Below are 12,557 nucleotides of genomic sequence, written 5' to 3'. Positions count from 1 at the left end.
AAGAGAGAGAAATTTTTTGTTCAAACTTTTTTTAGCCGTCCCCCCCCTCCCGCTCAATGTGCCCCAGGGTTTCGTAAATGTAAAAAATGTGCCGCGGCTCAAAAAAGGTTGAAAATCACTGGTTTAGTTGACGGGACCCGGAGAAGGCCCACTCTGTGATTGATATTCTAAGGGAGCAAGGAACTTACCTTTACAGCTGAAAAGACTTGACCAGGATATAAACTCAACCATGTTCCTTTCTGATGAACTAAAGTTGCTTTAATCTGATTTGGAAGCAAGGCGTGTGTGTGTGTGTGTGTGTAAGTGAGTAAGGGGTGTTTTCAGCTCCTGCCTAGCTAGTTGTCCACTTACGACAACTCACACTTTGGCGCCCCCAAGATCACTCATGCCCTCATCACCTCGAGGTTCAACTACTGTAATGCTCTCTACACGGGGCGACCTTTGAAAAGTGTTCGGAAACTTCAGATCGTGCAGAATGCAGCTGCGAGAGCAATCATGGGCTTTCCCAAAAATGCCCATGTTACACCAACACTCCGCAGTCTGCATTGGCTGCCGATCAGTTTCCGGTCACAATTCAAAGTGTTGGTTATGACCTATAAAGCCCTTCATGGCATCGGACCAGAATATCTCCGAGACCGCCTCCTGCCGCACGAATCCCAGCGACCGATTAGGTCCCACAGAGTGGGCCTCCTCCGGGTCCCGTCCACTAAACAATGTCGGTTGGCGGGCCCCAGGGAGAGAGCCTTCTCTGTGGCGGCACCGACTCTGGAACCAACTCCCCCCAGAGATCAGAACTGCCCCTACTCTTCCTGCCTTCCGTAAACTCCTTAAAACCCACCTTTGCCGTCAGGCATGGGGGAACTAAACATCTCCCCCTGGGCCCGCTGAATTTATACATGGTATGCTTGTGTGTGTGTATGTTAGTATAGGGTTTTTTTTAAAAACGTTTAATATTTTAATTAATTGGATTATGTATTGGATTGTTTTTCACTTCTTGTGAGCCGCCCCGAGTCTTCGGAGAGGGGCGGCATACAAATCCAAATAATAAATAAATAAAACCACCTATTTATTTCTCTCTCTCTCTAAGCTGAGAACGCAGCCCCTAAATCTAGGCTAGCATCATCGTCAGTTGCTTTGGATGGTTATGACCAGGAGGGGGCAGCAAACCTCCAGTAAACATCAGACCTGGATTCAGTTTGGAAAAAATCCACCTTCAAATTTGGTGTGAGAGGTGATACCGTCTCTATGTTGACCACATGGAGTCACTCTTCCCCTTTCCTTTTCTTCGTCCTTTGGTTGCTGTTAACCCAGTTTCTCTGCTGACCACTAACTGATTCTGCAGTTCCTTAGGTCAGGGCTCACCAACCTTGGCAACTTTAAGACTTGTGGATTTCGACTCCCATAATTCCTCAGCCAGCTTTTGCTGTTCCGGTCACCGCACCTCAAGGAGGATAGAATGGAGCTGGAGAAGGCGCAAAAAAGGGCCAGAAGAATGGTCAAGGGAATTGAACCCCTCCCTTATGAAACCAGGTTGCAAGGCCTCGGTCTATTCAGCTTTGAAAGACGGAAGAGGTGACTTGATCGAAGGATATAAAATCACGCATGGGATGGAAAAGGTGGATAGGGAAAAACCCTTTTCTCTATCACACAATACTAGGACGAGGAGGCCCTCCCTAAAGCTCAAAGGTAAGAAAGTGAGGACAAATCAAGGGGAATATTTCTTCACCCAGAGGGTCCTTGGTTGATGGAATTCCTTTCCAGAAGAGGTCGTGACAGCTGTCAGCCTGGAGAGCTTCAAGGTAGGATTGGACAGATTCACGGACGGCAAGTGTATCTGTAGTTATTGAAACGGATGTCCATGTGCCGCCTCTGTTGGTTGAGGCAGGCCGGGATCCCTTGGGTACCACTTGGTGGGGGTCTAGGGAAAGAGAGGGTCTTGCCTCCTCTTTCTGGTCAAGATCCCCATGGACAGTTGGTGGCCCACTGTGTGACAGAATGCTGGACTCGGTGGGCTTTGGCCCGATTCAGCAGGGCTCTTCTGATGTTCTTATATTATTATTATTATTATTATTATTTATTAGATTTGTATAATAGATAGACAGACAGATATAGATGGATAGACAGACAGACAGGTGACAGAAATGGATGGATGGGTGGATAGATGGATGAATGGGTGGATGGATGGATGGATGGATGGATGGATGGATGGATGGATGGATGGATGGATAGATAGATAGATAGATGGATAGATGACAGATAGGTTATTGAAACAGATGTTCAAGTGCTACCTCTGTTGGTTGAGGCAGGCAGGAATCCCTTGGGTACCATTTGTTGGGGGGCAAGGGAAAGGGAGGGTTTTGCCTTCTCTTCCTGCTCAAGACCCCTGTGTACAATTGGGGGGGGGGGCACTGTGTGACACAGAATGCTGGACAATGGGCTTCGGCCCGATTCAGCACGGCTCTATTTACGTTCTAATGAGAAGGGTTTGTGAATCTGCCCCCTGAAAAAACCATTACGTATCCCCCCACCCTCCCACTGCAAGACCCAACCCCAAGCAGTTTAATTTTTGCAAAAAAAATAAAATAAAATCCTGTCCCAACAGCTGGGAAGCTGGGCCTTCGGACCGCCGTTCCAGAGGGAGGCTCCTTCCCACCGACGTGGCGGCCTGCCAGCTTCCAATTTTCTCTCTCCGAATGCCGCAAAGGCCGGGCAGCGGGTTGAGGCGTCTCGGCAAGCTGCGACGGAGCCCCGTGGGCGCTTCGACCCAACCCTATCCTGCTATCCACGGGACAGGGAAGAAAACAAATCAGAAATGCAGAAATCTCACCCAGCCAACTCAGGGCTGGCTCTCACGCCACTTTCCCTTGAGGTGGCAAGGTGGTGGGGAGATTCGCGGGGGAAACCCCCCGAGTGATTCATCCTTCCCTTGGCAACCCTGAGCAGCTCCGTACCGGTTGCTCAGGGGCCGGCTTCTCCTTGGCGCTGCTGCTGTTTTCTCGCTCTGGGGCCCGTATGGATTCCTTTGCAAACAGGATGCTGTCTGGGCCCAGTGGAGGGTATTCCCGCCACCCCCTCCCTCCCTCTCCCCCTCGTCCGCGTGGGGCCTGCAGCGTTTGTTTCCTGAGTCACAGGTTTTGGCAGAACCGAGCGAGCGGAGTAAGAAGCAAGAATAACACCGCTTGGAGGAGACCCGTGAGGCCTTCTAGTCCATCCCCCCCCCCCCCCAGTTGAATCCCCTATGTGTCTGAAACAATATGTATCCAGCCTTTTTCTTTCTTTCTTCCTTCCTTTCTTTCTTTCTTTCTTTCTTTCTTTCTTTCTTTCTTTCTTTCTTTCTTTCTTTCTTTCTTTCTTTCTTTCTTTCTTTCTTTCTTCATTCATTCATTCATTTATTTCTCTTTTTCTTTCTTTTCTTTCTTCCTTCTTTCTTCTCTTCCTTTAATCTACTCTCTCCTTCCTTTCTTCCTTCCTTCTTCCCTGTTCTTCCTCACTCACTCCCCTCCCTTCCTTCCTTCCTTCCTTCTTCCCTGTTCTTACTCACTCACTCCCCTCCCTTCCTTCCTTCCTTCCTTCCTTCCTTCCTTCTTCCTTGTTCTTCCTCACTCACTCCCCTTCCTCCCTCCCTCCCTCCCTTCTTGACCTTTATATGCCACCCAACTCCCAAAAGACTAATGGGCAGCTCCCAACAATCAACCTGGCCACCCTTTGTATGTTTTGGCCTCCAGTATACCTGATCATCTTTGTTGCTCTTCTCTTTCTAGAGTCTCAACATCCTTTTTGCATTGTGGCGACCAAAACTGAAGAAGCTTTCCAAATGTGGCCTTACCAAGGCCTTATGAAGCGGTATTAACACTTCACGTGATCTTGATTCTATCCCTCTGTTAATGTCGTTTAGGATTGCATTGTCTTTTCCGGTTGCTGTAGCCTTGCTTGATCCATCTCCAGGATGATTTATACAGATTAACAAGAGTTGGAAGGGACCTTGGCGGTCTTCTAGTCCAATCCCCTGCTTAGGCGGGAAACACTACACCCCTTCAGACAGATGTTTATCCAACATCTGCTTAAAAATATCCAGTGTCGGGCCATTCACAACTTCTGTACGCAAGCTGTTCCACTGGTTCATTGTTCTCACTGTCAGGAAATTTCTCCTTAGTTCTAAGTTGCTTCTCTCCTTGTTTAGTTTCCACCCATTGCTTCTTGTTCTACTCTCTAAGATGCTTTGGACAATAAGTTGACTCCTTCTTCTTTGTCGCAACCCCTGAGATATTAGAAAGCTGCTATCCTGTCTCCCCTGGTCCTTATTTTCATCATACTAGCCATGCCCAGTTCCTGTAACACTTAGCAATTAATAATAACAACAGAGATGGAAGGGACCTTGGAGGTCTTCTAGTCCAACCCCCTGCTTGGGCAGGAAACCCTACACTACTTCAGACAGATGGTTATCCAACATCTTCTTGAAAACCTCCAGTGTTGGAGCATTCACAACTTCTGGAGGCAACTTCTGTTCCACTGATTAACTGTTCTGACTGTCAGGAAATTTCTCCTTAGTTCTAAGTTGCTTCTCTCCTTGTTTAGTTTCCACCCATTGCTTCTTGTTCTACCCTCAGGTGCTTTGGAGAATAACCTGACTCCTTCTTCTTTGTGGCAACCCTTGAAATACAGGAACCCTGCCATCATGTCTCCCCGGGTCTGAATTTTCATCAAACTAGCCATGCCCAGTTCCTGCAACCGTCCTTTGTATGTTTTAGCCTCCAGTCCCCTAATCCTCTTTGTTGCTTTTTGCACGAGCGGGTCTGTCGCTCCAAAATAATTACGGCGAGATACAAACGGAACAAATGAGGATCCCAGCAGAGATCCTGGACAGGGGATGGATCCTTGTCACGTCCTCTTTTCCAAAAGAGCCTCTTTGTGCCAGGAAAGGGGTTGGGGGGAGGATGTTGCAATCCCACAAATTATGCAAAACCGGGCATGTCTGTGCAACAGGGATTTTGTTGCACAGGGAAAGCCCATCGAGGTCTCTTGTGCTTTTTAGCTTTTGTACCGGAAGTTCCTGAAATCAACCTGTGGTTCCCACCACTTAGAAACATAGAAGACTGACGGCAGAAAAAGACCTCCTGGTCCATCTAGTCTGCCCTTATACTATTTCCTGTATTTTTATCTTAGGATGGATATATGTTTGTCCCAGGCATGTTTCAATTCAGTTCCTGTGGATTGACCAACCACGTCTGCTGGACGTTTGTTCCAAGGATCTACTAATCTTTCAGTGAAATAATATTTTCTCATGTTGCCTTTGATCTTTCCCCCAACTAACTTCAGATTGTGTCCCCTTGTTCTTGTGTTCACTTTCCTATTAAAAACACTTCCCTCCTGAACCTTATTTAACCCTTTAACGTATTTAAATGTTTCGATCATGTCCCCCCTTTTCCTTCTGTCCTCCAGACTATACAGATTGAGTTCACGAAGTCTTTGCTGATACGTTTTATGCTTAAGACCTTCCACCATCCTTGTAGCCCGTCTTTGGACCCCTTCAATTTTGTCAATATCTTTTTGTAGGTGAGGTCTCCAGAACTGGACACAGTATTATTCCAAATGGGGTCTCACCAGTGCTCTATATAAGGGGATCACAATCTCCCTCTTCCTGCTTGTTATACCTCTAGCTATGCAGCCAAGCATCCTGCTTGCTTTTCCTACCGCCCGGCCACACTGCTCACCCATTTGGAGACTGTCAGAAATCACTACCCCTAAATCCTTCTCTTCTGAAGTTTTTGCTAACACAGAACGGCCAATGCAATACTCAGATTGAGGATTCCTTTTCCCCACTTGAAAGCCTGTTTTGTACAGCTGGTCCTTGGCTTGCGACCACAATTGGGATGGGGGCGTTTTTTGTTGCTAAGTGACGTTTGCCCCACACTACGAACTTTCTTTGCCACAGTCGTTAAGAGAATCACTGCAGTTGTTAAATTGGTAATACGGTTGTTCAGTGAATCTGCTTTCTTCCTTTTTTTTTTCTTTTTTTTCAAATATAACAGAAAAGACATACACAAAACATATACATGCAACATTTGGGAAACGAAAGCTTCCCCACTTTTTTTTGAATGTTCGAAATTTTGCTTCTTTCACATAGTATTAATTTTTTTTTTATTTGACACGTTGCTTTGCTTGAATTTTTATTATTTCTTCGCTGTTCTTTCCTTTAACCAGTCATCAAATTTCCCCCATGTTTTATAGTAGCCGCGGTGGCGCAGCAGGTAGAGTGCTGTACTGCAGGCCACTGAAGCTGACTAGATCTGTAGATCAGCAGTTCAAATCTCATCACCGGCTCAAGGTTGACTCAGCCTTCCATCCTTCCGAGGTGGGTCAAATGAGGACCCGGATTGTGAGGGCAAGAGGCTGGCTCTGTTTTAAAAAGTGCTATTGATAACATGTTGTAAGCCACCCTGAGTCTAAGGAGAAGGGTGGCATAAAAATTGAATGAATGAATGAATGAATGAATGAATAAATAAATAAATAAATAAATAAATAAATAGTAATCCGAATTTTCCTTTCCCTCTAATTTTTTGGACAACCTGTCCATCTCCGCACAGTCCAATATTTTTTTAATTACTATATTTTCTTCTGGTGCTTTATCTATTTTCCATTGTTGGGCATGTGCTATCCTAGCAGCTGTTAATATGCTTTCTATGTTGACTTTGCTGCAACTGTCATTAAGGGAAATCATGGCCAAGCATCCAGGTTTTGATCATGTGACCATGAGGAGGCAATGGTCATAAGTGTGGGAAAACGCTCACATTTTTCAGTCCTGTTGTAACTTCGAACAGGTCACTAAATGAACTGTTGTACGTCGAGGACTACCTGTGTAAGGAAGCAAATGTCAAATTCTTCCAGAGGCTGAATTCTGCACTGGCAAAGGGAACAAATGCACAGAAGGAAGGAAGGAAGCTGAGAGAGAGGAAAGGTAGGAAGAGAGAAATAGAAGGAAGGAAGGAAAAAAGAAATAAATAAAGGAAAGGAAGGAAGGGAAGAGAGAAATAGAAAGAAGGAAGGAAGGAAAAAAGAAATAAAGGGAGGGAAGGAAGGAAGGAAGAAGGAAAGAAAGATGAGAGGGTAGAAGGAATGAAGGAAGGAAGGGGAAAAAAGGAAGGAAGAAAAGAAAAAAAGGGAAAGGGTAGATTGAAGGAAGCGAAGTAAGGAAGAAAGAAAGAGAGAAAGATGGGGGAGAGGGAAGGATTAAAGGAAGGAAGAGAAGAAAATAAAAAAAAGGAAGGAAAGAAAGAAAAAGAGAAAAAGAAAGAAAAAAGAGATTATGCTGTGACCGTTTTAAGTATGAGGAAGCAAGCCACCTTTTTCATTGCCACTTTGAACGCTCGCAAAACAGGTGGTTGTAAATCAAGGACTGCTGGAATTGCCCCAAAAGAGTCAGTTTCGGGGGGTTGTGCACAAGTTCACACCGCGAGGGAGATGTGAAGTCCAAAAACAACGTCCCTTCCTTTCAGCGCTGTAGCAGCTCTGAAACAGTCGCTCAAACCAGTGTTTCCCAACCTTGCGCGACGCTGACTGGGGAATTCTGGGAGTTGAAGTCCAGATATCTTCAAGTTGCCAAGGGTAGGAAACACTGGCTTAAACCAACGGTGCTGAGTCCAGGAAGGGCCACCTGTACGAATAGCTAAAAAGATGGCGGAAAAGAGTCACTGAGTGCATTTGGTTAGCCACCCCAGGGGAGGATTTGAACCTGGCTCTCCCTCTTCCTCCTCCTCCAAAACCTCTGAACCATAAAAATTCCCCCTTGCTCCTTGCAAACCCCGGACAGATGGCTTGCGTCACCCAGAGGCCTAAATCCGTGTTTCTGAATTTCCAGGAGCGGAGAAGAAATTTCTAACACGCTGAGGTCACCAAGCTTGGAAGATTGCAGGGTACCCTTGGGCTGAAAGACGCTTGTGGTTTGATACAAACCGTGTGTTTGCCTCGCTCGTCGCCCTGTTTGACCAGGAGTATGTGGGAGTCAGGCTTGGCTGGGCTACAACTCTCGGAGTCCCGGGAACGTCTCCCCCAAGGGTGGACGACTCCACGCTAAGATTTTAAGAATCTCCATCGGCCAACTTTGAAAATTCCAGAGAATTCTGCTCAAAACCCTTCCAGGAAACTCTTCTTGGCTCCTGATCTTTTATTATCTTGGTTAATTCTCTGGTTTAAGTTACTATCTTGGTTACTTTCCCACAGCCTGCCTTTCCCAGCCTTGTTTCCTTTCTTGAAGACGTTTCCTGACCCATCTAGGTAACATCATCAGCGTTAGAACTTAGAAGGGAGTGGGGGTTCGCTCCGCCACTTGTTTTATTTTATTTTATTTTTTAAAAAAACGATCTTCATTCATTATTTGCATTAAAAAAAGAACCACAAAAGATAAAACAAGACACTACATACAAAAACATAGACACAGTTCAAAAAATAAATAAAGGGAACGCTTAAAAAACAGAATACAGGGTGTCCCCCCCAAAAATGCATACACATTTTAAATAATTATAAATTTGTGATTATTATAATTTTATCATTTCAAAAATGTAAAAATATATACAAGTATTATTTTATTGTTTTTTTATTGTTTTATTGTCTTTTTGTTTTCGAAGGTTAGTCTGGCTGTCATTATTATATTCATAGAAACATAGAAACATAGAAGACTGACGGCAGAAAAAGACCTCATGGTCCACCTAGTCTGCCCTTATATTATTTCCTGTATTTTGTCTTAAGATGGATATATGTTTATCCCAGGCATGTTTAAATTCAGTTACTGTGGATTTATCTACCACGTCTGCTGGAGGTTTGTTCCAAGGATCTACTACTCTTTCAGTCAAATAATATTTCCTCACGTTGCTCCTGATCTTTTCACCAAGTAATCTCAGATTGTGCCCCCTTGTTCTTGGGTTCACTTTCCTATTAAAAACACTTCCCTCCTGAACCTTATTTAACCCTTTAATATATTTAAATGTTTCGATCATGTCCCCCCTTTCCCTTCCGTCCTCCAGACTATACAGATTGAGTTCATGAAGTCTTTCCTGATACGTTTTATGCTTAAGACCTTCCACCATTCTTGTAGCCCGTCTTTGGACCCCTTCAATTTGATCCATATCTTTTTGTAGGTGAGGTCTCCAGAACTGGACACAGTATTCCAAATGGGGTCTCACCTGCGTATTCAGGGATTGAATCTGCAAAATAAACACAAACAGTTTAATTATTGGAAGTTGAAATCCAGATATCTTCAAGTGGCCAAGGTTGGGAAACACTGGCGTTGGGGATTCTGAAGATGCCGGCTGGGAACCAAGGGACGTTCGGTAGTAGCCGTTGGAAACGGGCAGATGTCCAGTAGGTGTGACCCCAGCAGTTGTTTTTCCTCCCCACCCCTCGGGTTGCTTTTGTTTAGGCCCCGACTGCTGCGTGTCGAAGAAGAGGCCCCCGGGGCTATTTCCATCCTCCCGTGGGCAGTTTTAATGATACCTCTTTAGGGCCTGAAATTACACCATGGGCTCTTGAGTCACCTGCCTCGTTCCCAGCCCCAGCGTGCCTCCCCCCCCCACTCCAGCCCAGGGAGTGACTCACCCACCTTGGAGAGGTGCTGCTGCCCGGTACCACAGGAGGCTGGGAGGCAGCTGCGTAAACACGGCAGATAAGAGCGGTGTGTGTGTGTGTGTGTATTTGGGGAGGGGGGGGCTTCTACCCACGCAGGCAGAAACAGAGGCGCATCTTTGCCCAACGTGGCAGAGTTCCCTGGCAGGGCTGATTCAGCCACGGAAAGGCCCGTGGTTCCCCCCCCCCTTTTGTTTTCTTTTTAAAAAATCCTGCGTCTCCTGTCTCTTCCTCCTCTTCCTCCATTTTCTCCTCTTCCTCCTTCTCCTCTTCCTCCTTTTCCTCCTCCTTCTCTTCCTCTTCCTTCTCCTTCTCTTCCTCCTTTTCCTCCTCCTCTTCCTCCATTTTCTCCTCTTCCTCCTTTTCCTCCTCCTTCTCTTCCTCTTCCTTCTCCTTCTCTTCCTCCTTTTCCTCTTCCTTCTTCTCTTCCTCCTTTTCCTCCTCCTCTTCCTCCTTTTCTTCCTCCTTCCCCTTTCTCCTCCTGCTTTTCCTCCTCTTCCTCCTCTTCCTCCTCCTCCTCCTCCTCCTGCTCCACCTCTTCCTCCTTTTGTTCCTTCTCTTCCTCCTTTTCCTCCTTCTCTTCCTCTTCCTTCTCCTTCTCTTCCTCCTTTTCCTCCTCCTCTTCCTCCTTTTCTTCCTCCTTCCCCTTGCTCCTGCTTTTCCTCCTCCTCTTCCTCCTCTTCCTCCTCTTCCTCCTTTTCTTCCTCCTCATCCTCTTCCTCCTTTTCTTCCTCTTCCTTCTTCCTCTTCCTTCTTCCTCTTCCTTCTCTTCCTCCTCCTCCTCTTCCTCCTCCTTCTCCACCTCTTCCTCCTCATCCTCTTCCTCCTTTTCTTCCTCCTCCTTCTTCCTCTTCCTCCTCCTGCTCTTCCTCCTTTTCCTCCTCTTCTTCTTCCTCCTCCTCCTCCTCCTCTAAAGCCTCGGAGATCCATGCAAAGTCATGCACAGCAGCGCACAGCCTTGTCAGCGGGAAGCACTCGCTTCCTCTTAGATGCCTCCGGTTCTTGGGGATTCCCCGTAATCGCCTCCTCGCACTGGGCACCCACAGCGTGCGCCCACAAAGCCATCTATCTGGAGAGTCCCAGCTGCATCCTTTCGTGGGCACGGCTGCTGTCTCCGTTTTTGGATGATGATGATGATGATGATGATGATGATAATAATAATAATTTATTAGTTTTGTATGCCGCCCCTCTCCGAAGACTCAGGGGGGCTCACAACATAACAGCAATACAATATAAATACAAATCTAATGTTAAAAATTTTAAAAAAAAAACTAATTTAAAATACATTGTTATAAAAACTTATCTGCTACACAATCATACCCACTCAGTCCGACTGGACGTAAACATCATAAAGGTCAGCGAAAAAAGGAGGGGGGGGAGAGATTAATCCCCCCACGCCTGGCGGCAAAGGTGAGTCTTCAACACTTTACGGAAAATAGTGACCACATCGGTCGTCATTAAACTGCGACTGGTTAAAATGCAATAAAATTGGATAACATAAAGGGAATTTGGATAAATAAGTTAAAATGCAGTATAACGTGCTAAAATTGAGTAGTAAGACATGAGAATATAACTCGTGCAAAGGATTATCTTAAACAAATGTAAGGTACTGATATAAAATACTCCATTACTCTGGGGGAGGAATTATTGACTGCAACTTGGGCGTCCTCCTCGATCCACAGCTCACATTAGAGAACCATCTTTCGGCTGTGGCGAGGGGGGCGTTTGCCTAGGTTCGGCTGGTGCACCAGTTGTGACCCTATCTGGACCAGGAGTCACTGCTCACAGTCACTCATGCCCTCATCACCTCGAGGTTCGATTACTGCAACGCTCTCTACATGGGGCTACCTTTGAAAAGTGTTCGAAAACTTCAGATCGTGCAGAATGCGGCCGCGAGAACCATCGTGGGGCTTCCCAGATTCGCCCACGTTTCTACAACACTCTGTGGCCTGCATTGGCTGCCAATCAATTTCCAGTCACAATTCAAAGTGTTGATTATGACCTTTAAAGCCCTACATGGCACTGGACCAGAGTATCTCCGGAACCGCCTGCTACCGCACGAATCCCAGCAGCTGATAAGGTCCCACAGAATTGGCCTTCTCCAGGTCCCGTCAACTAAACAGTGTCATTTGGCGGGCCCCAGGGGAAGAGCCTTCTCTGTGGCGGCCCCGGCCCTCTGGAATCAACTGCCCCCGGAGATCAGAACTGCTCCCACCCTCCTTGTCTTTCATAAATTACTCAAGACCCACCTATATCACCAGGCATGGGGGAACTGCGACACCTCCCTAGGCTTTTATATTTTATGATTGGTATGTATGTGTTGTTTGGGGGTTTTATATGGGTTTCTTTTTAATATTTGATTTGTTCTTTGACATTGTTTTTACTATTGTTGTGAGCTGCCCTGAGTCTTCGGAGAGGGGTGGCATACAAATCTACTATTTATTTATTTATTTATTTATTTATTTATTTATTTATTTATTATTTAGATTTGTATGCCGCCCCTCTCCGCAGACTCGGGGCGGCTCACAGCAAAATAAAACAATTCATAACAAATCTAAATTGTAGTTTAAAATATTTAAAAACCCCATTTACTAAACAAACATACATACAAACATACCATTCATAAATTGTATATGCCCGGGGGAGATGTCTCAGTTCCCCCATGCCTGACGACAAAGGTGGGTTTTTTAGGAGCTTACGGAAGGCAAGGAGAGTAGGGGCAGTTCTAATCTCTGGAGGGAGTTGATTCCAGAGGGCCGGGGCCGCCACAGAGAAGGCTCTTCCCCTGGGGCCCGCCAACCGACATTGTTTAGTTGACGGGACCCGGAGAAGGCCCACTCTGTGGGACCTAATCGGTCGCTGGGATTCGTGCGGCAGGAGGCGGTCTCGGAGATATAATAATAATAATAATTCTTAAGTGAATGCACCTCCTTTGCACGACA

This window comes from Erythrolamprus reginae, chromosome 11 (assembly GCF_031021105.1).
Source record: "Erythrolamprus reginae isolate rEryReg1 chromosome 11, rEryReg1.hap1, whole genome shotgun sequence".
In the NCBI taxonomy this organism is placed as follows: Eukaryota; Metazoa; Chordata; class Lepidosauria; order Squamata; family Dipsadidae; genus Erythrolamprus; species Erythrolamprus reginae.
The sequence above is the reverse complement of the archived record's forward strand: the minus strand, read 5'-3'. Positions refer to the sequence as shown.